General features: G+C 43.6%; 2 long non-coding RNA genes across 2 annotated transcripts; one reads left to right on the forward strand and one right to left on the reverse strand.

Annotated features, from left to right (window-relative positions):
• Nucleotides 1–402: 402 nt before the first annotated feature.
• LOC119861631 lies at nt 403–18,426 on the reverse strand. The gene is made up of 3 exons (XR_005294967.2): nt 18,326–18,426; nt 4,107–4,257; nt 403–522 (listed from the first exon to the last, which is right to left on the reverse strand). It is a non-coding gene; the product is annotated as an uncharacterized LOC119861631 (long non-coding RNA).
• A 228-nt stretch (nt 18,427–18,654) lies between these two features.
• Nucleotides 18,655–25,316, forward strand: LOC122455785. The gene is made up of 3 exons (XR_006274246.1): nt 18,655–18,719; nt 21,172–21,334; nt 24,830–25,316. It is a non-coding gene; the product is annotated as an uncharacterized LOC122455785 (long non-coding RNA).
• The last annotated feature ends 884 nt before the right edge of the window (nt 25,317–26,200 follow it).

A 26,200-nucleotide genomic window follows, 5' to 3' on the forward strand; every position in this document is an offset into this window, starting at 1 on the left:
GTGCCTGTCTGAGGCCATGCCGTGGGTGGGAGAGTCATCAGAAACAAGTGGCAGGACATGCAGTTTCGCCCAAGGAAATGGGAAGCCTATCTACTTGATTTATTGTTTCACTTTGTTTTAGATCTGCAGCAAAGGTAATTTTTTTCTAGTATTTTGTACACAGCTTCCAAAAGATACATAGATGTGACTAGCTAGTAAAGCAAGAATGCCACCTCTGTCCCAAAATGCTCTTCTCAAGTATTTCTTCCTGGAAGGAGAGGGGCAGAGTACTGTATCATGTTGGTATTCATTAAAGGTCTGACTATTTAAACCAGCACAAGAGTCAGGTTATTGGCTGGTACAGAGGAAACAAAATCTGCAGTGAGTTGTTTTGTTTTTGTTTTTTTTTAATAAAGAACCTTTTGTGGTTTTTCCATTAAACCAGGATTACAAGATCTGCAAACCATTCCAAATGTTAAATTCTGCCTTCAAATCTTCAAATATTGCATCTCTCCTCCCATTTACGTGAACAAGTACAAATACCTGTTGGATTAAATGAAAAGCTGGTTAGAAACTGAGCAGAAGGCGATTCCACAGTTCATTACTTCTGCCTTCCCTGGCACCACTGCAGTTAATGGGAATCAGCACTTCAACATTTCACAGGGCACCATCCGAACCACTAGATTCCAGAGGGTTAGAAACTCATCTGCTAATCTTGTGCAGATTGAATTTTTCACCATTACAATCTACCATCAAGATCTCTGTTTTAGATTAAATTCAAGTGCAGTTTAGAACAGATACTCCCCCTCTCTTTCTGCAGCCACCAAAAACAGTCAGTTGTTTGCTAGGATCGTTCTCCTCATTCTAGTCAGGTTTTTTTGTCTTTAATTTGCAACCTAACTGCCCAGACAAGTCAGCATGTTTAGCAATTTACTGAGGCTGTTGATTAATCGCAGTTAACTCACACGATTAGCTCAAAAAATTAATCGCAATTAATCGCACTATTAAATATAATACCAATTTAAATTTATTAAATATTTTGGATGTTTTTCTACATTTTCAAATATATTGATTTCAATTACAACACAGAATACAAAGTGTACAGTGCTTACTTTATATTTGATTACAAATATTTGCACTATAAAAATGATAAACAAAAGAAATAGTATTTTTCAATTCATCTCATACAAGTATTGTAGTGCGTTCTCTTTAACATGAAAGTGCAACTTACAAATGTAGATTTTTTTGTTTCAAAACTGCACTCAAAAACAAAACAACGTAAAACTTTAGAGACTACAAGCCCACTCAGTCCTACTTCATGTTCAGCCAATCGCAAAGAGAAACAAGTTTATTTACATTTATGGGAGATAATGCTGCCCACTTCTCAATTACAATGTCACCTGAGAACAGGTGTTTGCATGGCACTGTTGTAGCCAGCGTCGCAAGATATTTATGTGCCAGATATGCTAAAGATTCATATGCCTCTTCAAGCTTTGGCCATCATTCCAGAGGACATGCTTTCATGCTGATGACGCTCGTTAAAAAAATAATGTGTTAATTAAATTTGTGACTGAACTACTTGGGGGAGAATAGTATGTCTGCTTCTCTGTTTTATCCACATTCTGCCATATATTTCATGTTATAGCAGGCTCGGATGATGACCTAACATATGTGAATTTTAAGAACACTTTCACTGCAGATTTGACAAAACACAAAGAAGGTATCAATGTGAGATTTCTAAAGATAGCTACAGCACTCGACCCAAGGTTTAAGAATCTGAAGTGCCTTCCAAAATCTGAGAAGGATGAGGTGTGGAGCATACTTTCAGAAGTCTTAAAAGAGCAACATTCTGATGCAGAAATGATAGAACCCAAACCACCAAAAAAGAAAATCAGCCTTCTGCTGGTAGCATCTAACTCAGATAATGAAAATGAACATGCATCAGTCTGCACTACTTTGAATCGTTATCAAGCAGAACCCATCATCAACATGGACGCATGTCCTCTGGAAGGGTAGTTGAAGCATCAAGGGACATATGAATCTTTAGTGCATCTGGCATGTAAATATCTTATGACGCCAGCAACAACAGCGCCATGCAAATGCCTTTTTTCACTTTCAGGTGACACTGTAAACAAGAAACAGGCAGCATTATCTCCGGCAAACGTGAACAAACTTGTTTGTCTGAGTGATTGGCTGACCAAGAAGTAGGACCGATTGAACTTCTAAAGCTCTAAAGTTTTACATGTTTTATTTTATGATAAAGAGATTGCACTACAGTACTTGAATGAGATGAATTGAAAAATACTATTTCTTTTGTTTTTTTCCAATGAAAATATTTGTAATCAAAAATAAATATAAAATGAGCACTGTACACTTTGTATTCTGTGTTCTAATTGAAATCAATATATTTGAAAATGTAGAAAACATCCAAAAATATTTAAATAAATGGTATTCTGTTATTGTTTAACAGCGCAATTAATTTTTTTAATCGCTTGGCAGCCCTACTGTTTACTTAGTTCTTATACACAAGGCTTATTCTGTCTGTTCAAGTTAATTAATGTGGACTCCAGAAAGGCTGGGATGCTTGTGAGAGCCTATTTGATCTGGGCTCTTCTGGACAGGGAATATGTCCTATTCTCTGTAAAATACCATGTAAATGTAACACTCTCTATAGCATCATCTGACCTGCATGGAAACAAATGGACTATGGAAAACTGAAGTTTGGTTTAATTTCTCGTTGAATCCTACAAAACAAAGACAGCTACATCCCTGATGCACCTGCTTGGTGAAATCCACATTTCTGATCCTCCCCGCTTTTGGGAAAGTGATCCAAGAGTAATGACTTCCTCCAAGTTTTCATTCCACAAAGCTCTCCTTGGTCGTAAAGCAGCCAGGGGAGCAGGGAGGCCTACCTGTCTGATCATAGATGTTAAGGTCAGAAGAGACTATTAGATCATTTAGTCTGACCTCTTGCATAAACACAGCTCTAGATCTTCAGTTGAGAAGCTAATTACAGCTTGTTCTATTATAACCTGCCCATCGTATTTTATTAACATAATAGCTTGCACTTGTGTAGCACCATCAAGACCAAAGGTTCCTAAAGGAAAATACATGCAATACATTGACAATAGAGCACATCACACAACACTGAAATGCAGCTCTCTCTGGGGTCAGAAGCAGCAGCTATTTCTTATTACAGCAATACTCCATAATCGCTAAAGGGGAGTTTAGTCAGGACTCTGGGGCTAATATTTCTGCTCTTTAAAAATTCCATGACAACTTTCATATGATCATGTCTTTGCCAAAAGTTGGCACCTCCAGAAGAACAATGCCACTTCACACCACGCTAAGGCATTGGCTCTAAAGAGGAAGGCAGCCTCCTGCTGAATCACTCGCACTGGCTTTCTGTGGTACCTCAGTGCGTGCTGAATCTTGCTTTCAAGTACAAACCGAGCCCAAAGCTGCTTCACTGGTGAGCCCCAAAGGAGGTACAGCTGTAATTAGGGTGACCCGACAGCAAGTGTGAAAAATTGGGACGGAGGTGGGGGGTAATAGGTGCCTATATAATGACAAGTTTCAGAGTAGCAGCCATGTTAGTCTGTATCTGCAAAAAGAAAAGGAGTACTTGTGGCACCTTAGACACTAACAAATCCGTCGCACAACGCAAAACACCATGCGCACAAAAATTCGCACTGAAGCACAACAATTTGCACAGAAGAAATTACTTGAATAAATAAATTTATTAGTCTCTAAGGTGCCACATGTCCTTTTCTTTTAGCCTATATAAGAAAAAGCCCCAAATATCGGTACTGTCCCTATAAAATTGGGACCTCTGGTCACCCTAGCCGTAATCCACAGCTGATTAAAAACAAATCAAAGACAAATCACTATCCTGGTCCAAAGCTTCTCAGTCACAGGTCAGAATGTAAGAATTTCTGGGCCAAGCCCTCAGAACAGCCACATTCGTGCTAGGCTAAGGGATACATTTGGATTAATAAAGCCAAAGTACAGGAAATGGATAAATCTGTGCCACAGATACAGGGAACACACCTTATTAGGAGCAGAGTGGAAAGCTGATCACACCCGGGCATTCCTAAACAACCAAACCACCACAAGGCAACACTCACAGAGTCAGCAGTTGTCAGACCAGAAGGGGCCATTCTCTCCAGTGCTGCGTCCCTTTCCTCCTGAATCCCCTGGGCCCCGCACATAGCTCGTTTGTCATGGCCATGTTCTTTTAGGCCATAATTCAGCACATGTATAAGTAACCCCATTGACCTGAGTGGGAACACAAGGGAAGTAAAGCACATGCATGAGTCTTCCCAAGATCAGGGCCTTAGATTGCAAACTCCGCAGAAGAAGGGATCTTGCCTTCTTATTTGGCTGTACAGCACCAGGCACGATCTCAGTGCTATATAACTAGGTTTAGGGTTAGACAGTTATTAGTAACCATCAGTAAATGTAAATTTCACCCTTACTCAAGAAGGCTTTAATCCTGAACACGTTTCAGCCACTAGGCTCCACTGTGCACAGTAATTCCTGTGTAGGAACCTCAGTGGAATAGAAGGTTGGACTCTGAAGGGTCAGAGAACTGACCCATTCCTTACGCTCTTAGTCATCACGCTACATGTTACTTGAAATGTAGGAGACCTGAAGAAGAGTTCTGTGCAGCTCAAAAGCGGGTCCCTCTCACCCACAGAAGTTGGCCAATAAAAGCTATTACCTTATCCACCTTGTCACAATGTATTTTACTTAAGGTAAAGTTAGGTGCAGAGCAAGTATTTGGAGAAAAAGTTGGTAATTGAGTTTGCAAGTTGGAGGAATCAATGGGCTGGCGTTTCACGAGTGAAGTTTTTATGGTCATCCAGCACCCAAGCAATGTGGAGTTACATCCTGAAAGATCAAAAATTCAATTCATTATCATGATTTACAGTAACTCAAATATGCTCTTTAGACACTGAATCCCAGGTAATGGTGAGACCAGCATATACCAAAGATGCTGGAAGGTGTGATCAGTGTTCTGCAGGCATACTAGTTACTGTACTCGCTTCACCAATATTCACTCACATCTGGATGAAGACACTTGTCTTCCAGGCAGTAATGATTCCAATCTGCCATCTAGTCACAAGAAGGTTTTACTACTAATAAAATAAGATCAAGACAAAAAGCCTACGAAATAGGCTAGTCAACTACTTTATCAGGCTTACCCTCACTGATTGCAACAAATCCCAATTTTTTCTGGGGAGTCATTTTTAACTGAAAGCATGCTCAGCCTCTTTTAACACTTAGTCTGTCACATGAGTGAATGAAAACAAAGAAACTCAAATGGCCAGGAGTAACAGCCAGATAATTTTTCAGTAATAACAGTTCCAGAGCAGTTTGTCTCTGAATGCAGAGCACTTTGCTGCAGTTTAGTAACTGTCAATTGCTTGAGGGACACCACAAAAGTAAAAAATCTTATATCTAAGACAAAGGGTACCAACTTCAGAGAAAACACCAGAATGAAAGCAGATGAGTGACTGTGGTCCTGGGGCAGTAACTTCTGCACTAACCACTTTTATTCAACTTAACGATTCAGTTACAGAAATGCATGCTTGCAATGTGAAGTCAGGTACCTACTGATCACACAGTAGTGTTTACAGGGATAACCTCTAGAACAAACACACACACTCTAATGTTTCAGAGGGGATTTAGTGGGGCTCATGTTGTTTTAAAGAGGATAATCAGAGCTGAGAGGAAAATAATCTTTTCCAAGTCCAGAAGGCTAGATCCTGAGCAGCCCTGGAGAGCTTGCTTGCCACAGGCAAAGTGGCTGCAGAGATGTAGCTGCTTCAGGGTGGAGTGTGGTAGAGGTGTAACTACACAGTAAGAGCCTGACCCCAGATACACTCGTCCACAGCCTCGTGCTGCACCCAGCCAAGTGTGGTGTCTCCCCTCGCTATTGCTGCCACCTTCTCTGAATTCCCAGCTGTTGAGACTATGCTCTGCTGCTCCCTGGATTGCTGTTTCCATGGAGATTATCGTTACAGGGAGGAGCACCGTGGAACATAACCTGAGGAGGCTGAAAGCAGCCAGTCAAGCAGGAAAGCATGTGGAGAGTGGCTCCAAACCACCCAACCTCACCAACTAGGACAGCCGATAGGCCGACACGGCTGACAGGCCACGAAGACACCTGAGCCCAGAGGTTCTCACACTTTCCATACAGAGCTCTCTGCAATAGTGTTGTGCTGACTCCCACCTTCCCATCCTGGTATCTTACTCTTGCAACTACCGCTGCAAGAACTAACAACCACAAAATTGTAGTACAATGTCTCATTTGAAAGACAGACCCTCCAGGAGCGAAATATTCTCCAGTGCCAGGCACTGACTCAGAAGAGACAGCCACAAATCTAGCACCATCTGGTCAACTGGCCCCATCACCATTAGCTGGGCACAGGCAATAGAAGAAAATGAGAGACAAACAGAATTGTCTTGTCACCTCATTAATTCACTCAAATTCTTTCTGTGGATCATTCGGTTCTGCACACTATGAAAAGGGGGGTCTTCTATTACTATTTTTTCTTAGCTTTTTGTTTGTTGGTGTCAAGGTTCCTTCCCCACTCTGAACTCTAGGGTACAGATGCGGGGACCTGCATGAAAGACCCCCTAAACTTATTCTTACCATCTTAGGTTAAAAACTTCCTCAAGGTACAAACTTTGCCTTGTCCTTGAACCCTATGCTGCCACCACCAAGCATGTTAAACAAAGAACAGGGAAAGAGCCCACTTGGAGGCGTCTTCCCCCAGAAAATATTCCCCCAAGCCCTACACCCCCTTTCCTGAGTAAGGCTTATAAAAATCCTCACCAATTTGCATAGGTGAACACAGATCCAAACCCTTGGATCTTAAGAACAATGAAAAAGCAATCAGGATCTTAAAAGAAGAATTTTAATTAAAGAAAAAGTAAAAGCTTCACCTCTGTAAAATCAGGATGGTAAAAACCTTACAGGGTAATCAGATTCAGAACATAGAGAATCCCCCTAGGCAAAACCTTAAGTTACAAAAAGACACAAAAACAGGAATATACATTCCATTCAGCACAGCTTATTTACCAGCCATTTAAACAAAAGGAAATCTAACGCATTTCTAGCTAGATTGCTTACTAACTTTTTACAGGAATTCTGAAGAGCATTCCTGACCTGCTCCTGGCAAAAGCATCACACAAACAGACAGACCCTTTGTCGTCCCCACCACCTCTCCAGCTTTGAAAGTAACTTGTCTCCTCATTGGTCATTTTGGTCAGATGCCAGGGAGGTTATCTTAGCTTCTTAACCCTTTACAGGTGAAAGGGTTTTGCCTCTGGCCAGGAGGGATTTTATAGTTCTGTATACAGAAAGGTGGTTACCCTTCCCTTTATATTTATGACAGTTGGCAATCTCATTTGTTGGCAAAAATAGCATTTTTAAATGAACTGCTCTAAATTCAGAACCAAGCCTTGGACATGTAATTTGTAACCAATATAACAACCAAAGCAGAGTGTAGTTGACATTATTTAAACGTGTCACTGAGAGAGAGATTTCTGGAACAAGTGAATAATTTCAAGGCAGACAGGAATGCCTGAACTTGAGAGCTTAGTGGCTCAGCCCTATGCTATTCTTTGACAATTTAGAGCAGTGGTTCTCAACCTGTGGCCCAATCAGCATAGAGCTGCAGCCGATATGACATCCTCAGGGCCGTACAGGTAGTACTGGATGCAGCCCACAATGGTAAATAGCATGAGAACCACTGATTTAGACGAAAAGAAATTTTAAAATTCTGATCTCACTTGTGCACCTTTAAATACTGGTTCTGAACTTGTGGCTTATCTTCTTACCTTGCTTAAAACACAGAAAAAAATCAGTCAAATAAAAGGTGAATGTATTTTCTTATTGTTTTAAAAGTTAGTTCATTGTATCCAAGAAATCTACTTGCTACAACGGCCATTCTCCTACCAACTTAGTGAAAATCGACCTGAGATTATGAGTAAAGCTCCCAAGCTATACAGAACCCTGATAGAAATATCATGCCATGATATGGAAATTCACTCGGAGCACCCGAAGTATGAATCCTAATGTATAGCTTGGTTATTACATTTCACAGTTTCAGGTTGTTTGAAGTGAGATGCACAATGCAGAAATCATCATTGTATTAATGCCATTAAAAACACGCATTGAGTTTATACACGCACCATGATGAGCCCTGGGTTACTTTTGCACTAACTCAGCACATGCCATGTGTCTGCAGCACACCCACAATAATGAAACCAAAGTCTGCCCTTCATTACATCCAAATAATGGAGGGTACAGTGTTGAGACCCAAGGGCTGCATTCTGAACTCAGTTACACCTAGGCAAACCTAGAGCAATCCCCCAGGGCTCAGTGACAGCACCCTGCACTTAGAATGACATCCCAAGAGCAGGTCCATCCCAGTATCATATTCTACTACATAGCTCAGTCTGGGGGTTACTGTCTTGTAGTGGCCAGAATGGGACAGAAGTCTACAGTAGCATTCCATGAAGTCAATGGATCTTAGGTTTAGATTAATACAAGCATAACTGAATTAATCTGGTCCTCATACTCCAGTGATTTCATTTGAAGCTAAAAAAATGACACGGGCCAAACGCATTTGTCATTTACATCTAGGCGAGATCCGGGGCTTCATCAGTAACATTGCAGAGCTTTTCCCCCACAGTACCTGTTAAAATCTATATTTTCTTCATGCAACTATCTGACTCACTCTGAGGCCATCAGTCAGCATGGATGAAGCCCGCTCGGAGAAGAAGGCCTGCTGCATGTGAGAAATAACTCTCTGTTTACAGTCTCAGGATTCCTGAATATCTCGTTGCCCTGTGGCCCAAGTGGTTAGCCAGCGCTTGGGGTCTTGCCAGGCTGGAGATACTGAGGATATAAGTCAGGTATTTCTTTGGTACAAACTTGCTTATTTAAAATGCCCACAAAGTTCTGGTGCCCTGAACACAGTAGGAACAAAACCTCAGGCAGTTTCCTTGCTTACAATTCCCAAACCTGCCTTTTCTAGCTAGCCCTGTGTTCGGTCTCTCATCCCTCTCCAGGCCATGCTCACACCTACTTCTATGGCTTTCTCCTCATTGTCTGGTTCTGACACCAGGGGCGCCATTTCAGATTTGGGGGTGGGGGGCAACTTTAACCATAATTCCACAGGCTACTTGGGTACCTGAAAACTTTCTTCTTTTTTTGCACATAACTTAGATACAGTGCTCCTGTCAGATAATAATTTCTAATTCCTATATAAAGAAATAAAATTAAATAAATATTAGACCTACTCAGCTCTAATACTTTTTTTGACTTCTTGTGTCAATTCACTTAAGGGACACTGGTTAGGTTTAAAAAATTAATGTATATTCTTACTTTGTTTCTAACTGAATACAACAATTGAAACAACTGTTGAAAAATCTAGATGACTTTCTATCACTTTTTTGCAGTTCATCAAGCTTGGAATAGATCATCAAACTTTTGGAGACGTCGTACTAGGGCAAGGCCCCGTGAGTTTATACTGCATCTGCCTGGGGCTCTAGGGGTGCACTACACTCCACTCCACTACAAATAACAGACTAGACACTGGCTTTAAACAGGAGTGAAACTGACACTTTAAAGTCACTTTCACAGTACTGCCAACCCTAAATGGTCAAAAATCAAGAATCGGGCTCACTAAAAATCATGAGATTGGCTTTAAAATCATGAGATTATGTAAAAATAATAGGTTTGGTGTTTTTTTTATTTGTCTTCTGCTTTTTGAGCCTTTAGGGTCCACTGGGGTCACATTTTGACACTTTCTCCACAGCCACAAGGGCTAGAAACTTCATTTTTCTTTAAGAACTAAGGCTGAAATCATCATATATCCCCTTGACTCCAGGAGCTGGGACTTTAAGGATAACAATAATTAGCATGAGACTCATGACAAAACATGAGAGTTGGCAGCACTGCACTTCTGTTTAAAGGCTAGTTAGTTTCTAGAAGGCTCTTAAGCACAACACCACAGAAACCGAGTTGCAGTTTTTACAGGAGAATATTTTAAATCAAACACCAAGAAAATTCAACATTATAAAGTTGGGGAAAAACTTGAGACATCTGAGGGATGTCAGGGCCACTGCAGGCAGGAAAGGGAAATAAACAGGCATAGGAGCTCTGGGCAGCTCTTCCTCTTGAAAGAAAGTTGGAGATCAAATCTTCTAGTCCTTAATCCAGTAAAACTTCTGTTGCCATCAGTGCCTCCACTCATAGATATAAACATCACAGTGACCATGTGATAATGTGTGCGATCAATAACTATACACTTCACTCTTAAATATCTGAGCCATCTTATCCAGAATTACACAGGTTAGATGCATTGGCTCAGGGACTGGATTTTCTGGCATATTTTGAACAGTGCTGAGCACACAGATGGTGCCCAGTGAATAACACAAATCATGACAATAATGGTCGACTTTATGAACTCTGTGGATGTAGTTTCTGTTCTTTGTTGTGGAATTGGCCTGGATACAGCTGAAACCATAAGAATTTGATGTATAATCACATCTGATACTCAGACGATACTTTCTCATTCCTTCCTTTTCTCAAACTCAGAACAAAAAATAACAAAACAAAATGGTTTTCAGTTAAAATGTAAAATTGCACAGCAGCCATTGCTGTACAACCCAGCAAGGGGCAGAACCTGCCACCCCTTGGGAGTTAAGTGATCTCCTCTCATTCTCCATCCTTCCTAACCTCTGTGCCAATTTTCATGCTGTCAACCATGACCTCCAGCCGGACATCCTGGGACCGTTTGCTGGAGTCTCAGAGAACTGGCCACCTTGGGTTTGCTCCCATCTCTCAGAGTCCTCTTTTTCACAGCATGCAGCAGAGAGAGCAGCTGGTCCAGTGAATAGGGAACTAGCCCTGAGAGACCTGGGTTCCTTACACCCCCCACTCTGGATTTCCTGTATGACCTCAGGTCAGTGCCTTAGGGACAGAGTTACAAACATATTTAGGCACCCAAAGATGTAGCTAGGCATCTAGTGAGGTTTACAAAACACCTAACCTTCTAGATGCCTAAATACCTTTGAAAATCTGGCCTTTAGGCTGTGTGCCTCAGTGCCCCATCTGTACAATGGGGATAACAGCACTGCTCTACCTCATCGATGGGCTGTGATGTGAAGTGCTCAGATACTACAGTGATGGGGCCACATAAGCACCACAGGTAGAGTGGGAACTTCTCTATGCCACTGCTAGCCCTGGGGTTTGGCCCCGTCTTTTCACTTATGGCCCTCATACCTTACTCTGTTCTGAATGTAACATTGGCTCAGAGGGCTCGGAGGTATTTCTTGGGAGTCCCCTGCATTTGCTCTTCAGCCATTCCTCCCCCCCACCCCACCCCACCCCGCTCCCCCGCAGAGGAATTCCTGTTTTACAGGTTCATCTAATGACTTCTGGATCCTTAATTAAATTACCAGCCTTTTCTGATCTTAATCACCCTGCCTCTGTTTGTAAACAAAGCACTGACTCCCTGCCCCAGGGACACAAGCTGGGAGAAGCACCTCTCTGCAGAACTCACATTCCACACTAATGCTGAGCAAGGAGAGCATCCCTTCTGTACGGAAATGGGGGGGGAAGGGGGTAAAGAGGTGGCAGCCCCCCTCTGCCCTACCTAATTGTCGCCCTTGTCTGACACACAGCTCCAACCAATCAAAGCCCCAGCCCGTGTCTGCAGTCAGTCCCCAGGGAAATCCCTCAGCCCACATGACCCAGCTCCTGCTCAGGCCCTGCGCCTTGGGCAGTGTGGCCTTCACCATCTCAGCAATCACCACACAAAAGGGCATTTAATTGCTCCCCCATTCCGCCATTTAGCCTGAATGATGCGTGCTCGGCATACTAGTCCACTTCAGCTAAATCTGTGATTGATGGCCACCATTGACACCGTCAAGTTGAACAGTATTTAGTGCAAGAATAAAGTAAGAAGTTTAACTCATCTAATTCTAAAATAATTTGAGAATCCAGACCATATCATCCCTACTAGCTGATTCCAGGGATCTCAGTGTCACCTGAGCCACCATCACAAATAATGGTTGATTGTTATAGCTGGTATGTATTGTTCATAGATGGGAGAGGACAGCTGTTTTACAAAAATCAGAGACTAGAAATAAAGGCATCCCTGTGACACTAAATCAAGGAAGTAGATATGTAATGCAAACATTTACATGGTATTTCATCTTAGATTAGAAGCCATTGTTGAGGTTACTGTAGCTTCCTTCCCTGGGCTCATTATAATGGATTGCAGCCCCCCAGTGGTAAATCACTTTATCTCCACAACACTATCAGTGTGTTATAGGATTCATTCGCATCGTGTTACAATTAAAATATGAGTTTGCCAGGACCATACAAGCCTGGTATTTTTTCCTCTGAAGTCCTTGAAAACACTCAGCTGATTTCCCAAACTAAAATAATATAGAATTGCTAATAAGGAGGTAGGCAAAAGTAAGGGCTGCTGCAGGAACTAGCTGTTGAAATGCTGAATATGACCTGCTCCTAAATAAGCCAAGAGGAATTAATATAATTACAGGCTCAATGAAAAAGGCCGCAATGCACAGGGGCCAAGTTTTAGCTTAATCAGGTTCCAGCTACCATTTCCCCTATGCCTGACCTCACAGGAAGATTCTCATTTGTCATTCTCGCCACATTTACACACAGTACTTAGTGCAGCCATGCTTCATTCTGCTAAAAGGGTTCTAAGCGTAGCGCTCATTAACTCTAACAGATTGTTTTGCATAAATTGCATAGCTCCGATCAAGTGGAAGTGATTAGCTGGTACAATAATAGGCTAATGTCACACCGGAACAGAGAAGGTTACAAACCTGTACAGAGATCATTACTCACTGTAACATAGGCTGATTAGTGATGCAGATTGTTACTGTACCGGCTTGTTTGATTGTTATCCTTCCCAGGATAGTTTAGTAACAGGGTTTTGTACAGTCATACTGACTGTTTATTGCAGTTTGTTTTTTAGTGATTTCTGCTAAAGCACAAAGGTTTTCTACATGATAGCCCATAAACTGGCCTTGTTGATACAGAGCAGAAGCTGTACTGAAAACAGGGATTCTGTGGGCAGTTGGAGAGGTTCCCCAGAACTGGCAAAGTATCCACTAGTTGAGAAGCATTGGTCGCAGCTTTACGCTGTTCCTAGCCCTGCACTCTCAAGCTCATTCAGCTCACTTGTGGAGAGCGTCTGACCAACACACACTGCTGAACAGCTGCTGGGGGTCAATGCAGAGGCAGCTGCACCCTAGTAGGAGGTAAAAACATTCACATATAGTATATGGTTTGCATAGCCTGTGTTTATGCAGCGCTTTAGAAAGGTCAGTGATCAGGACCCAGCCTTGGCACACTCTTCTGCAAGCTCTCTGGTATCTGCAGCACTCTCGGGATGAGGAATGGAGTCCACAGCAACTGCATGCAAATTAAGATGATGGGGCCCATCCCCACTTGGTGTAAATCAGTTAAACTCTATTGACTTCCATGTATGTCACCAGGTAATACCATCTCAGCACCTGGCCCAGAGATTTTGTAAATTAAACTTGAAATGTCAATTTTGATATTAAATTCAATATACTCAAGTCTCCACCCACATGTTCTGGTTCAATAAGATGCAGATTTGTGTAGAGAGAGCACAGCACAAGGTATAAATTGTTGGGGACAGCTGGGAGCTTTGACAGCCAGGAGACAATCAGTCAGAGAAGCACAGAAACTGGTAAGCACCAGCTCCTTGGAAGGTAAAATCCTTTAAAAAAGATTCCACAGGGCTTTCCGAAGCTTTGAAATTTTTCATGATTTTTGACTAAACTGGTCTAAACTTTTGCAGGTATTGGCTGAGTCTTCAAGGGTGATATTCATTAGAATACCGTAGAACCTCAGAGTTACAAACACCAGTGACGAACTGATGAGTCAACTGCACGCCTCGTTTGGAACCGGAAGTAGGCAATCAGGCAGCAGCAGAGACAAAAAAAGAAAAGAAACAAATACAGTACAGTACTATGTTAAACGTAGACTACTAAAGAAACAAGACAAAGGGAGAGCAGCATTTTTCTTCTGCATAGTAAAGTTTCAAATCTGGATTAAGTCAATTGTAAACTTTTGGGGAAAAAAATCATAACGTTTTGTTCAGAGTTATGAGCAACTTCCATTCCCTCCTGTGTTTGTAATGCTGAGGTTCTAGAATACTGCACACAAATTACATAATAGCTTATTCATAAATGCACAAAAAGGTGTGGAATTGTCATCTCTACAGCAAAGTTTGTACTGGAAGCTTTTGTTGTTGTTTATTCTGGTAGAATGGGGAATTTACAGTTTGAGTTGACGGACTGCCCTCGCCAACATTTTCCCTGCTTTATCTGGGTTTGGAGCCACAGAAGCAGCAGCAAATACCACTGTTCTAACAAGCCTCACAGTCCTTGGCAAAAAGGGAAGTTTTATCATTTTTGCTAAGAAGCAAGCGCCGAACTCAATCTGCAGTGTGGCATCTTCTCATCCCACAAAGTGAGATGAACTTCACCTTCACCTTTGGAAGCCCCAGGAGACTTCCTTCTCCATATACCTATCGACCTACAAGTCGAACCTCACTACTGGTTAAAATTGACCTTTTCTTTACCATTTGTAAACCATCAGCGTTTTCAAATCCACCAAGAGGGCACACCAGAAGCACATGCATTCAGTGAAGTTGAGTGACAAATGTCCCCCTCCAGTGGGCATTGCATTTGAGAGAAAAATATTCACGAGGGCCTAAATGAACTGGGCTCCTAAGTCCCATTTTCAAAATGGATTTTGAAGCCCAGGAGCCCATTTCTCCCAGGCACTCAGGAAAACTTCACGGAGGAACTCTCACTAGACACACGGGCGTCCATGGGGCTTAGGTCTCATTCCAAAAGCATGAATTTTTATGTAAATGAGAGTCCATAAAAAGTTGCTTATAGTTTGGAAGACACCCATTCATTTGAACTCTAGCGGATAAGCGTATATTATGCATACTGCCTCAGCTGTCTGGCATGCTCCCAGATACAAGTGACTTTGAGTGCTCTGCTATGGTATCTCCAGGCACATACGGTATAAATCTGCAGTAGAAATCCAGGACATTACAATCCAAGTTGAAAACTGCCTATGTAGCTGTAGTGGTACTGGAAGGTCTGAACACATTCTGCAGCTAGGATGTGGAGGTAGAGCTGAGCTTTGGGACACACCTTAACGCAGGTGGGCGGGGATGGACACCTGAAGGTTTGGAACCAAGTTTGAATAATGGAACAGGGTGTTCTGTAGTGAAGTATTCTGAATTAACAGGAGGGCATCTCACAGCCAGGGTTCCCCACCCAACCCAACAGAAGCCAGCCAAGCAAAGCAGAGGAAGGGCCTTTGCTAGCAGAAACCTTCCTTTGTCTCTCGCAAAAGGGTTTAGGCACCCAACTGCTGCTTTAGGCAGCTAAGTCCAGCACAGACGTGCTACTAACATCCTCAAAAACCCCCTCAGCTCCTGACGAACTGTGGTGGCCCCTAGTCCCTAGCAGAGGTGTAGGCGCCTTGGGAAGTCCCTAATGGGGCCTAATTTCCACTGGTGAGCATGCGCAAACCACCTAAGTGCTGCTGCCACAGAGCAGGATTCTCAAACTAGGCATTCCGCCACCTCTCACCAGGGGGGCCCAATCCAGTAGGTGTGCTCAGGGCATTCCCAGCGGATTGGGCCTCCCACAAAAGACAGCCAGGGCAACCCAATTGGGAATTTTAGGGCATGTAGGCAGCTTCTCCCCGAACAGCCCATAGCCCAGAATCAGAGCACTCCCCTGGGAAGGAGAGAGTAAGTCCCTGCTCCAAACCGACAAAGCAGAGCTTTGAAAACAGGTCTCCTACATGCCAGGCGAGTGCCCTGGCCACTGGGCTGGAGACAGTAACAGGCTGGGGGTCTCCCTCTGTTTAGATATGAACAGAAAAGGCTGCCCTGGCTGGGCACGACTCCAGGAGAGGGCTCACGGTTCTGAATCCCGAGTGAGGAGCAGCTCCTCCCTCCTGCCGCATCAAGCTCCTCGCTGCCTTTGAGGGATGGGGCCAGCATTTCCCAGAGGCTGGCTTGGGGAGCTCCCTGTTCAGCCAACCCCATCCTCAGGCACCAAACTCTCCCGGGGCATTGTCTAGAGATCCTGGGCACCCAAGTCGGGGCTAAGGATTCCACTGGGACTCAGGATAGGGGACCACAGTCCGGCTGGCAGCGTGCAGAGATCATTGCCAGTGACGCTGACCCATGCCATCTCCTTATTTCCTTGGGCTCCCCCAGCTGCTTAGCTCCAGCTGCTGTCTCTTGTCTGGTACTTAGAGTGTCAGCTGTCTGGGGCAGGGACCATCTGTCTGTTACGGGTTTGTGCAGCGCCTAGCCCAGTGGGGTCCCGGACCATGGTAATGCACATAATAAACAACAACAATAAAGGCTGGGCACTGCAACCCCTAAGAGCCTTTGTGCCTTTAGCCCTTGAGGGAGAGAGACTCTACACATGCCTTTATATTCTCCTATGGGATTTAATGATGAATTTCAGCGGAGCACAATACGGGGCCTTCAGGCAGTCCCTGCACTAGGCAGGCAGCTGTGGGATTCTCTCTTCTAAGGAGGAGACATCTCACCCTTACCTTCCCAATGGAAGGCTGCTGTGCAGGCCACCAGGCAGGGCTCATAATTTGTTAAATAAAACTATAGCTCAGGGTCTATGGGAATAAAGACTAGCATCAAAAAGAGAGACTTGAATGGGGTTATTGAAAGCAGCATTAGAAAAGTACTGATCAATAGCAGTTGAAAAATTGAAAAAATATAGATATTCAAATGTTCAGGACAAACGGCAGAAGGTGTGCGACTGCCCAGGGTATAGATTCTTAGAGATGCCATAACACACAGAGGCCCTAGTTAACAATTTGGGGATGCATTAGGCTTGCTAGAAAGCCTGAAACTAGAAAGGGAGATTTTGGTGGGGGAGGGGGAGGAGAGAGAAGAAGTGTGATTTTTGTTTTTCACCAATATTTTCATTTTTTCCTTTCAGCAAAATTAAGAATTTGAAAATGTTCAGCCATCTATATCTGAAAGCCCTTGTGAGCCAGCCCCATCAGAGCGTTTTTATGTAACTGAGATTTCAAACAATGGAAGCTAGGAGAGGTTTGTTAGTTTAAATCCTTTCAGCAACCCAAGACAGTTTATTCTTTCTAAACAATAAGACAGGTTTCAGAGTAGCAGCCGTGTTGGTCTGTATTCGCAAAAAGAAAAGGAGTACTTGTGGCACCTTAGAAACTTATGCTCAAATAAATTTGTTAGTCTCTAAGGTGCCACAAGTACTCCTTTTCTTTAAACAATAAGAGCATAGCACTGGTTTATTCCCATTCCCAGGGTTATGATTGTCAAAATCCTGCTACATGTAAGCAGGAATCTCTCTGATACACCCTGTGTTCAATCAAAGAATCCTAAAAAATGGGGAGCCAGTCACCCATTTGCTTATTTGAGTCCTATGCATGCCAACTGCACTTGCCAAGGTATGGATCTCTTTACCAGAGCAACACCAGATTTCATTACTAGTTAGGCAAAATGGACAGATTTAATCAAATATAAAAAAGTTATATTTTTCTATATTATAAGAACATGACCTGATTCAATAATGCTGTGAAGAGCATTTAAAGAAATAGCCAAAAAGCACTTTTTGTTTGTTTAAACAAAACTGTCACAAACCAATATTTTTTTCCTTGAATTGATTTTCATCACAACTAAGCTTATGAGGCAGAAAAATCAATCTGCGTCCAGCCCCACGTGACACATTCCAAGTTGGCCGATTAGCTCAGTTCCTCCGTACAGGTTTGTTTATAAGTGATTGTTTTTACTTTGGATAAAATGTTACAGAGGAATGTTTAGTTAAAGACACAGAAAGGCTATTGCTGGGACACTCTGAAGGAGAGATCTTTAGAACAGGCTGTGCTGTATCAAACAGACTAAAAACTCCTCACAGTCAGATCAACTCAGCAAGTGATCATGCTAAAAAAAAAAAAAAAAGAACCCCTCTAGGATTGTATTCATTATTCCCATTTCCTCTTGGAGATGCAAATGCAGCAGCTTCAAAATATTATCAGCATAGTGATACAAAGCAAGATATTTCAATGAGGGAAGTGCTGTTTAAAGAAACTTCCACTTCTATACACACTTGGACATCAAGTGGGTTATTGAACAAGCTCTCTAAGAAAAGTAAACACCTTAGAAAACCATTATATTAAAAAGGAGTGACTCAGACTACACGCTGATTATTAAAATGGTACCTTTTGGGGCTACTGGTGAAGCTAATAGCAGGTGTTACTGGATAATACAAGATGACAACTGAGCTCAGGAACTCAGAAGCTGTACCACTACTGCCTGGAGAGACCAGCTTGTACTACAAGTACCTGAAAGGGTTGGAGCTTTTATAGCTGGGAACAGGGTGTTCTGGGAAATGTAGTGTTGGAATCAGGTTGGAATTGGCACAGAGTGCAGAGCATTAACAGGTGGCTAATTGGCTCCCCCAGAGAGGTCTGATTGGGAAATGAAATGTAAGTAGCTCATCAGGATAGCAGGCTGGGTGAGCTAAAGCATTAATTAACCCAGCAGCTGAGGACAGATCAAAAAGGTACAGGAAGGCAATGGTGGAGGAGAAGGAGACAAAAACAAACCAGACAGGTAGGGCCAGACTAGCTGAGCCTGAAGTCAGGGAGATCTTTGGGAAGCAAGACTGTCTCTTCCTGGGCCCTTCAGAAAGGGCTGAGGATACAAGGGCCCTTGTAAATGACTCTGTTGCCTACAGCTGGAAAGGTGTGGGTAGAGGGAATCTCCGTAACCAGCACAGTGGCTCTCCAGCCACTGGAGTCTGAAGGCTGGGTGGAGGCCAAGCTCTGCTATTGCTGGCTAGTTTCTTTGCAAGGAGTTGAACAATGCACCATTAAGATGAATATCTGAGAAAGCTATATGGCAGTAGTTCAGTGGGCTGAGCATAGGCTGTTTGCATGATATGAGTATTTATTTTTAAGCAAACAGAAATGTTTAGGCCGATTACTCAGGGGATTGTGAGTAAATCAGGCCTTGTCATCCCATTGTGTTTCCAGGTCTCTACAGCAGCTATCATAGCAAGGAGACCAGGCTTCAAAGGGAAATGTTGCTGGCCATTCAGACGGCTGGCTTCAATGCAGACCACCAGGCTGCTCTTTGGAGAATGCAGCTGTAGGGGCTCAGAAGCTGGATTTGCCACAAAGTAGCCAGAGAGGGGACTTCAGAATCCACCCCCTCAGCCCTACTGCCTACAGCTCCTTCCTATGCAACTTCCCTAGGCTTCTCCCCCAAAGTCCTGGCAGGTCCAAGCTCCCTTCCCAACCCCGCACTGCAGGGAGACGAGTGGCAGTCTCACCTGTTAGAAATCTCACGAGAGGAGCTGCAATGCTCAGTGCTGGGTTGAGTCTGAACTGCTGCCATGGTCAGGAGAGAGGGACTCAGGTTGGGGCTGTTGCTGGGGCATAGGCAAGCTTAACCTTTGGATCTGTGTCAGTCTGAGCTTCCCAAACCACAGCTGGACTAAGGGAGGGATCCAGGGTTCCTTGCCTGAGCCTCCCATCTAGATGAACATAGAGGCCAGATTCTTCTCTCCGCTACCTCCACTGGTGTACCAGAACCACTCAGTGCCCTGGGCACGCAGCTTTTCCCCTCCATCTCTCCTGCCAGGGAGAGGTGCAGGCAAGGCTGATCCTAGTTCCCAGCATGCAGTGGGCATGATTTGATCTCATGCTGGTTTTACAGTGATTGCAGAAGCTATTTCTGCTCGATGTGAGTAGAAGTGGGAGGCCGCTGTGAACTTAGCAGTACAGCAGAGTCACGGAGTTATGCATTAAGCCCAGGGGCAATCCTGTCCGTGAAAGCCCAGCACGCAGAGAGCGGGAGCTGAGACAGAACCTCTGGCATCCAGGAGCAGCTGTACGTGGAGGCCACAATGTGAGCAGAACGGAGGTGTGAGCTTTCTGGCCACAGTGCGGCCAGTTCAGATGCTCTAACACTGGTCTGACTCTGACCTCACGTAGCGGGAGCAACTCTGCCTTTGCCTTCAGTGCATACATGTGCCAACAAGCCAGAGGCAGCGAGATCAGAATCGGGTTCATTTGACGGAACCTGTCTTTGCAACTAAGGAAGGCTGAACCCCTCTCTTTTAGATGGGAGTAGTGAGGGAATTGAAAAATATCTGCAGCACGCAGAAGAATGAGTGGACCTGTAAGTTCAGCATTAGTATAACGAGGTAGAGTTCAGAGTGACGGCCATTGGGTAGTTCAAAATATTAAGTGTTTCTGCACAACTAAATAAACCCACATTTACACAGACCAAACTCATTTTTAAGGCTTCTAAAATATCCCACCTAATATAGGGGGTTCATAAAATGTTCTCTTTACTTATGTTTGATTATCCAGTTCCACTGTTAATGCTACATCATCTGTCAAGCTTTCTGTGCCAGAGAATTCCTTGTCTGGCAGGTTTTTAGCTTTTCATATTTTGTTTAAATAAATGACAAACTATCAATTCCTACCAACTGGTCTGTTCACAGACTTTGCAATGATGTTGCATTATTTGTATGGCCTTTTTGAAAAATTGTATCTATTAGGCATGCACAGAGCTATTTTGAACAACAGCTGGAGAATTAAAATATTAAATTCCCTGTGCTGATTACTAATTTTATTTTCTTGGTAACAAAGCAGGAGTTATTAGAATTAAAAAATGCACTGTAAATCTCCGATAGAATTGCATTTGTGCAAATTCAATACGAATGCATTTTTATTGGGGAAATGCCAGTTATGGGCTGAAAAAAAACACACTGGCTGAAAAAGGAGAGCTCAGTGCACAGTCCTTGTATTGTATGCAAATGCAGGCAAAGCTTTCGTCAATGTTCCCAGTGCAAATGGGGTACATAGATGTTAACATGAGAGGGGAGCGACTAGCCCGTAGAATAGGGAAGAAACTGCATTTTCACTGCCTATAATTCTCTATTAATTATATTGTGTAGGATAATTTTAAAAACCTATAGAAAGTTTATCATTTTTATTCAAATCTGTGGGGATTTCCCATAGGAGTTAACAGGCCCTCACTGCTATCCCTCTAGAAATAGCTTCCTAGCCCCACCGGGTTCCTTTCCCACCTGACAGCCAGTCCTCCTGCAGTGATTTGAAGAATGCTGTCAGAGGAAAAGAAGCACCCCTGCATCCTCAAGAGAAGGACGCATTTAACCCAGGAGACCTGCCGGTATGAGCAGGGCCATGGGTCAGGTAAGGTGGGGGGATATGGGTGGGCAAGTTGGGGAGGGTTTCTTGGAGTTTGTAGTTGTGATATTTCTCTATGAACTATCCTTTCTCTGTGTGTGCACACATACACACTACACACATGTGGAATCAAATTACATGTGATAATAAATTACATGCTGGTGTGGGAGGTATGAGTGAGTTTTTACCAGCATCAGCACTCTGCAGAGGTGGAGGAAAAAACGGTGTCACCTATTTTTGTCTCAGCTAGTGGTAGTTTGCAGGGGGGAATTCCACATGTGGGGTGAAAGGAGGAAACATGCCCCTGGCAAGTTGATTATATTTTGTGAATAACAGCTGTTGTGGGAGTTGGCTTCATGTGTCACTAGGTCCTGGAGAGAAGGATTAGTGAGCAGGCGATAGGTGTGTGATAAGTTGCACAAGTCTGTGCAATTTATTGAATACTTGGCTTCAAAAGACCCACATATTTTAAGATGTACTGCATGCTTCCTAAATTTATCAGTCGGATTGCACCGCCACAAATCTACACCGTGTGTCGGATATCCGTCTGAAAGGGAGAGCTCGGAGATGTGCAGTTATTAGATTTCACAGCACATCAGCAAATATGTATGCTTTAGATGCCAAGTATTTGATTGCCCCCAGTAAATCCCAGCAGTCATCCATATTCAGACATGTGGAGGAGTAGTACTCGTGGAATTAACGGCTAAGGAATAAATGAGAGAATGCAAAACCCAGAAACTCTGTTTCACGAACACTCATAATATAAAACTTAGTATTGTTGAAAAATTTGCAGAATTGTTTGTTTAAGTCACTGACTCAGAATCATACACCTGCAAATAGATTTAAAACTAGGGGGAAATCTGCAATAACCAATCAACGATCCTGCCACTGAAAATCAATAGGGCTCGAGCTGTAAGAAGTTCTGGTTGAAGAGATAACGTAACATCTTGAGATCACCAGTATTTAAACTCAATTTTGTGCTGTCAGAAGCACTGCCTGTTGGAGCCTTTCAGGATTGAACAAGATCTTTTCTTGCTACGGAACACTCCTTTTCCAGGAATTTAAACCACTCAGAGTTCTAGCATTTGTCCTTTTGGTTTTAAAAAAAAGAAAAAGAAAACGTATCAAGTGTCTGCATCTGTTAGCAGTCTTCTGCTAGAGCATCACAGCCTCATGCTGCACAAAGCACCATGATTTTGCCTTGTGTAAGGCTGAGAGCCCCCGCTCACTGTTGGGTGAGATTGAACCTGGGACTTCTGAAGCTAAAGTGTATGAGCCTCTACTGCATGAGCTAAAAGCCACATGGCTCTTAGCTAAGGCTATAGCAGACTCATTAATCTCTAAGTGGTCTCAGGGCCACTAGAGGAGAGCACCACACCCAGGAGATGTGTGGGTTACATTCGCTCATTCCCATATTCCCATCAGCCTCCCTGGTGAGGTCAACACAGTTGAGAACTTTTAACTAAATTCAAGGACTGTGCAAATAATTTCAGCTGGACTCCATCTCTCCTGCTCAACAGCATGGGAGCTAGTGACAAGATCTTTGCCATCTGCAGTGACTGGCCTCCTAGAAAAGGCAGGCTAGTACACAAAGACAGGCAATAGTTTTCTTTCATTTTAAAATGTATTTTCAGCTTAGCGTTTGCAGCCACCCTAAGAAACTGATGCTGGGTGTTGCTTTCTTATTATAAGGAGGCTCATGGAGCCCAAGCTGATCACGGGGATTTTCCTCTAAAGAATTTGTGTTGAAATAAAAGAATTACAAAGACCCAGCAAAGCGATGTGAAATGGGGACCCAACCTGGGAACTAACCTGATGTTCCTTTTCTTACACTCCCTCTGGTGGCTGTTCTACTGACTCTGCAGGAGCAGAGTACAAATACTGAGGCTTGGTCTGTCCTCGAGTTATATCAGCATAGCTACATCACTCAGGGGGGTGGGAAATATACATCCCCCCACCCCCAGACCTCCGGAGCTGTGCCAACGAGACCCAGGATAGGCTCAGCTATTGCAACAGAAGAATCCTTCCAGCGACGTAGCTAATGTTGCCTGGGGAGGAGGGTCCTCCCCCACCAGAAAATCCCCTTTTGTTGGCGTAGGTACGCTGCGGAGCTCTGCCAGACAGTCTCTGGAGTGCACCCTGACTCACACGGGAACAAGGGCTTCAGTTGGAGCCGCAGCGTGGTGCATTGAAACTAAAAATGGTTAATCTGGTGATCAATGTTCTCTCGGTTCTAAATCAAGCTATTCTCCCTAAACTCTCCACCTACGAGAGGGATCTACAAGCATTACACAGCACCCACGCCATTAACGTAACCTTGCATAGCACAAGGGCAAAGAGTGGAATAGAAATACTTGCACAGCTCTTTAGCTGAAAAAGCAATTGTGGTGCACCACCAACTTGTTCTCTACAATAGAAAAATTGGGGTGAGTGTATTGACTGAGATGGAATAAAGAGGCCCAAAGAGTTAAGAGTGTTAACGTAACCCAGTCACTGTCCAACATTAAACCAAGGTAAGCCAGGGTCGGAGTTTGGTATAGACAGTCCAGCTTGCTTAGTACCATGGCAAACAGATTATAAAATTGATGCCAAAGGTCAGAACTGTATTGATTGAAGCACACAAAAGGGAAAGACCAAAATGAGATAAAGAGCATAATCCAAAATGAGATAAAGAGCATTGAATCTAAAATTAGTTGATTAGGAAAAACAAATCGAATCAAAATCTATCAAAGTCCCTTTCTGGAGACAGAAACTATCGGTTAAGTCTCTTATTCAGTCAAACAGTCCTTGGGGGAGAAAGTTCTGTTGCTTAATTCTGAGTTGAGAATGGTACTCACTTTCCTGCTTTAGAGAAAACAGATAGCCCCGGAGAGAGGAAATGGGATAGGAAAGGTGCGGGAATATGGGTTTTGTTGATGCTCTCAAGATAGAGGGTGGCTGCTCAGTCCTGGATGGATCCTTTGGGCTGGCAGGTTGGCCATACCAGCAGTTGCCTTAGACCCCGGCTTACCCCCTTGGTCAAGAACATCATTTGGTTGGTTTGGTAGGATCCTTCTCCTTGACTGGTCATTCTCAAGCCCAGCAGAGCTGGATGGGCTGTCTGATCTCACCATGTGGGGGCCATGCACTATAGTTAATTTCAGGATCTGGTGAAAAGCTGAGCAAGAGATAGGACAGGAGGAAGTTTGCAGGGAGGGGAACCTGGAGTATCAAGATCTGGTGTCACATCAACAATCCTTCCACCACAGCCACAGTGACAGTAAAAGGATTTTTTTCCCCCTCTTTATTTAAGGGCCCCAAAAATCAATGGGTGGAATAATCCATCCTCTCATTATTTTGTCCACCAATTAGGCCTGATTTCTGACACACCAATTTTGGTTCATTGATTTCTGATCCCCTTGTTTAACAGTCATAATCTTAACACAGTCCTTGAATGGTATTAGTAGAAACTTCTGTTTAAAGTAACTCAGTCTTTGTCTCCTCACATCTTTTTTTAAACAGGTTTCTATAACAGACCTTTGTAACAATTCTTGAACCTCTACCCACTGTTCACTGGTTAGACTAACAAGTAATGAAGGCCTGGTAGAAGATGGGAATTTCAGCCTTAATTCTACTGGTGTTAGAATAGTGAAAAGAGAAGGTTGGCCAAGAGGCTTGGGAGCTTCTGTCTGGTATTCAGAGTCCAGTTTTTCAGCTAAATCCTATTTTTATGAAAGAATTCATCAAAAATATTATAACCCTACTAAACAATGGTTCCGCCCTTGTATTTCAATGGCACGAGTGGCAGGATCTAGGCTGTGGGCTCCCAGCAGCAGAATCTCTCCCTGGAGCAAGCACCCATGCTCTCTGACGGGGGTGGGGGCGGGCAGGCTGCATCCAGCAGTTGGAATGTAACACCGCTGGGGGCCTGTAGGAGGCAGTAGGACAGCTGTCGTCCCTGGGGTACATGGCCCCGGTGACCCAAGGACTGCCAGCACAGAATGGTTCAGTGGTAGGCTGATGCCAATACCAAATCGGACTCCTTCATAGCAAACACAGTGACCTGCGACTGGGGGGATGCCAAGGTGAGCATTATATCGCCCCGAACTCTCACCTCATGCTGAGTGCCTCTTGAGCCTGTCCCTTGGACTGTGACGGGAAGCGTGTGCATGGGGAGAGGAGGAGTGGGAACAAGAGAATGCTATTCACTTGCCCACGTGTTTTGCATGTAACAGTGTCTTCATGCCAGAACCACGAGTCAGATTATGCAGATACAAGCAATTCAACAGACACAAATGATCATGGCAGCAAAGAATGTGCCTGATGTGAACTCCCAACCCAGAAAAAACATATGGAAGAAACATTATTGGCCATCATAGAAGCCTGAGGGAAAGCAATATAGAGCCATAATCCATTTGCTCAGGAATCTATTAGTACCTAATGTATGCAAAACTCCAAAACACGGAGACCCAAAGTAGCACTTTCTGCTCTGGGAGATGTCATGAGAAATTGCCCTTCGAATTCTACACGCATACTTGAGGAAGCCTGTGATAGAAAAGAGTCCATGCCAGTATCAAACCTGGATGGGACAGTCAGTCCGTTTCAAGCACCAGATCGCTCAGCCTCCTTGCTTGTCTGCTGGGAAAAAACAAATTAAATCTTCATTTAGAAATAAGGTCAGCGCAGTGAGGAGCGAGATCTTGAGAACTCTTTGCCCTTTGCAGTAGGGAGTAAAGTTCTATCAGAGTGCTTGAAATGAGAAGGAAATCTCACAGAACAAGCCCAGTGCGCCCTCTCCCAGCGCCAGTGGATCTGGAGTGGGTCTCAGGGGGATTCTGCTGCCTGCTCCTCTCCCCACCCTGAGCTCATGGAGGCTTCCACATCAGCTCCCCC

Source organism: Dermochelys coriacea, chromosome 9 (assembly GCF_009764565.3).
Source record: "Dermochelys coriacea isolate rDerCor1 chromosome 9, rDerCor1.pri.v4, whole genome shotgun sequence".
Lineage (NCBI taxonomy): Eukaryota > Metazoa > Chordata > Testudines > Dermochelyidae > Dermochelys > Dermochelys coriacea.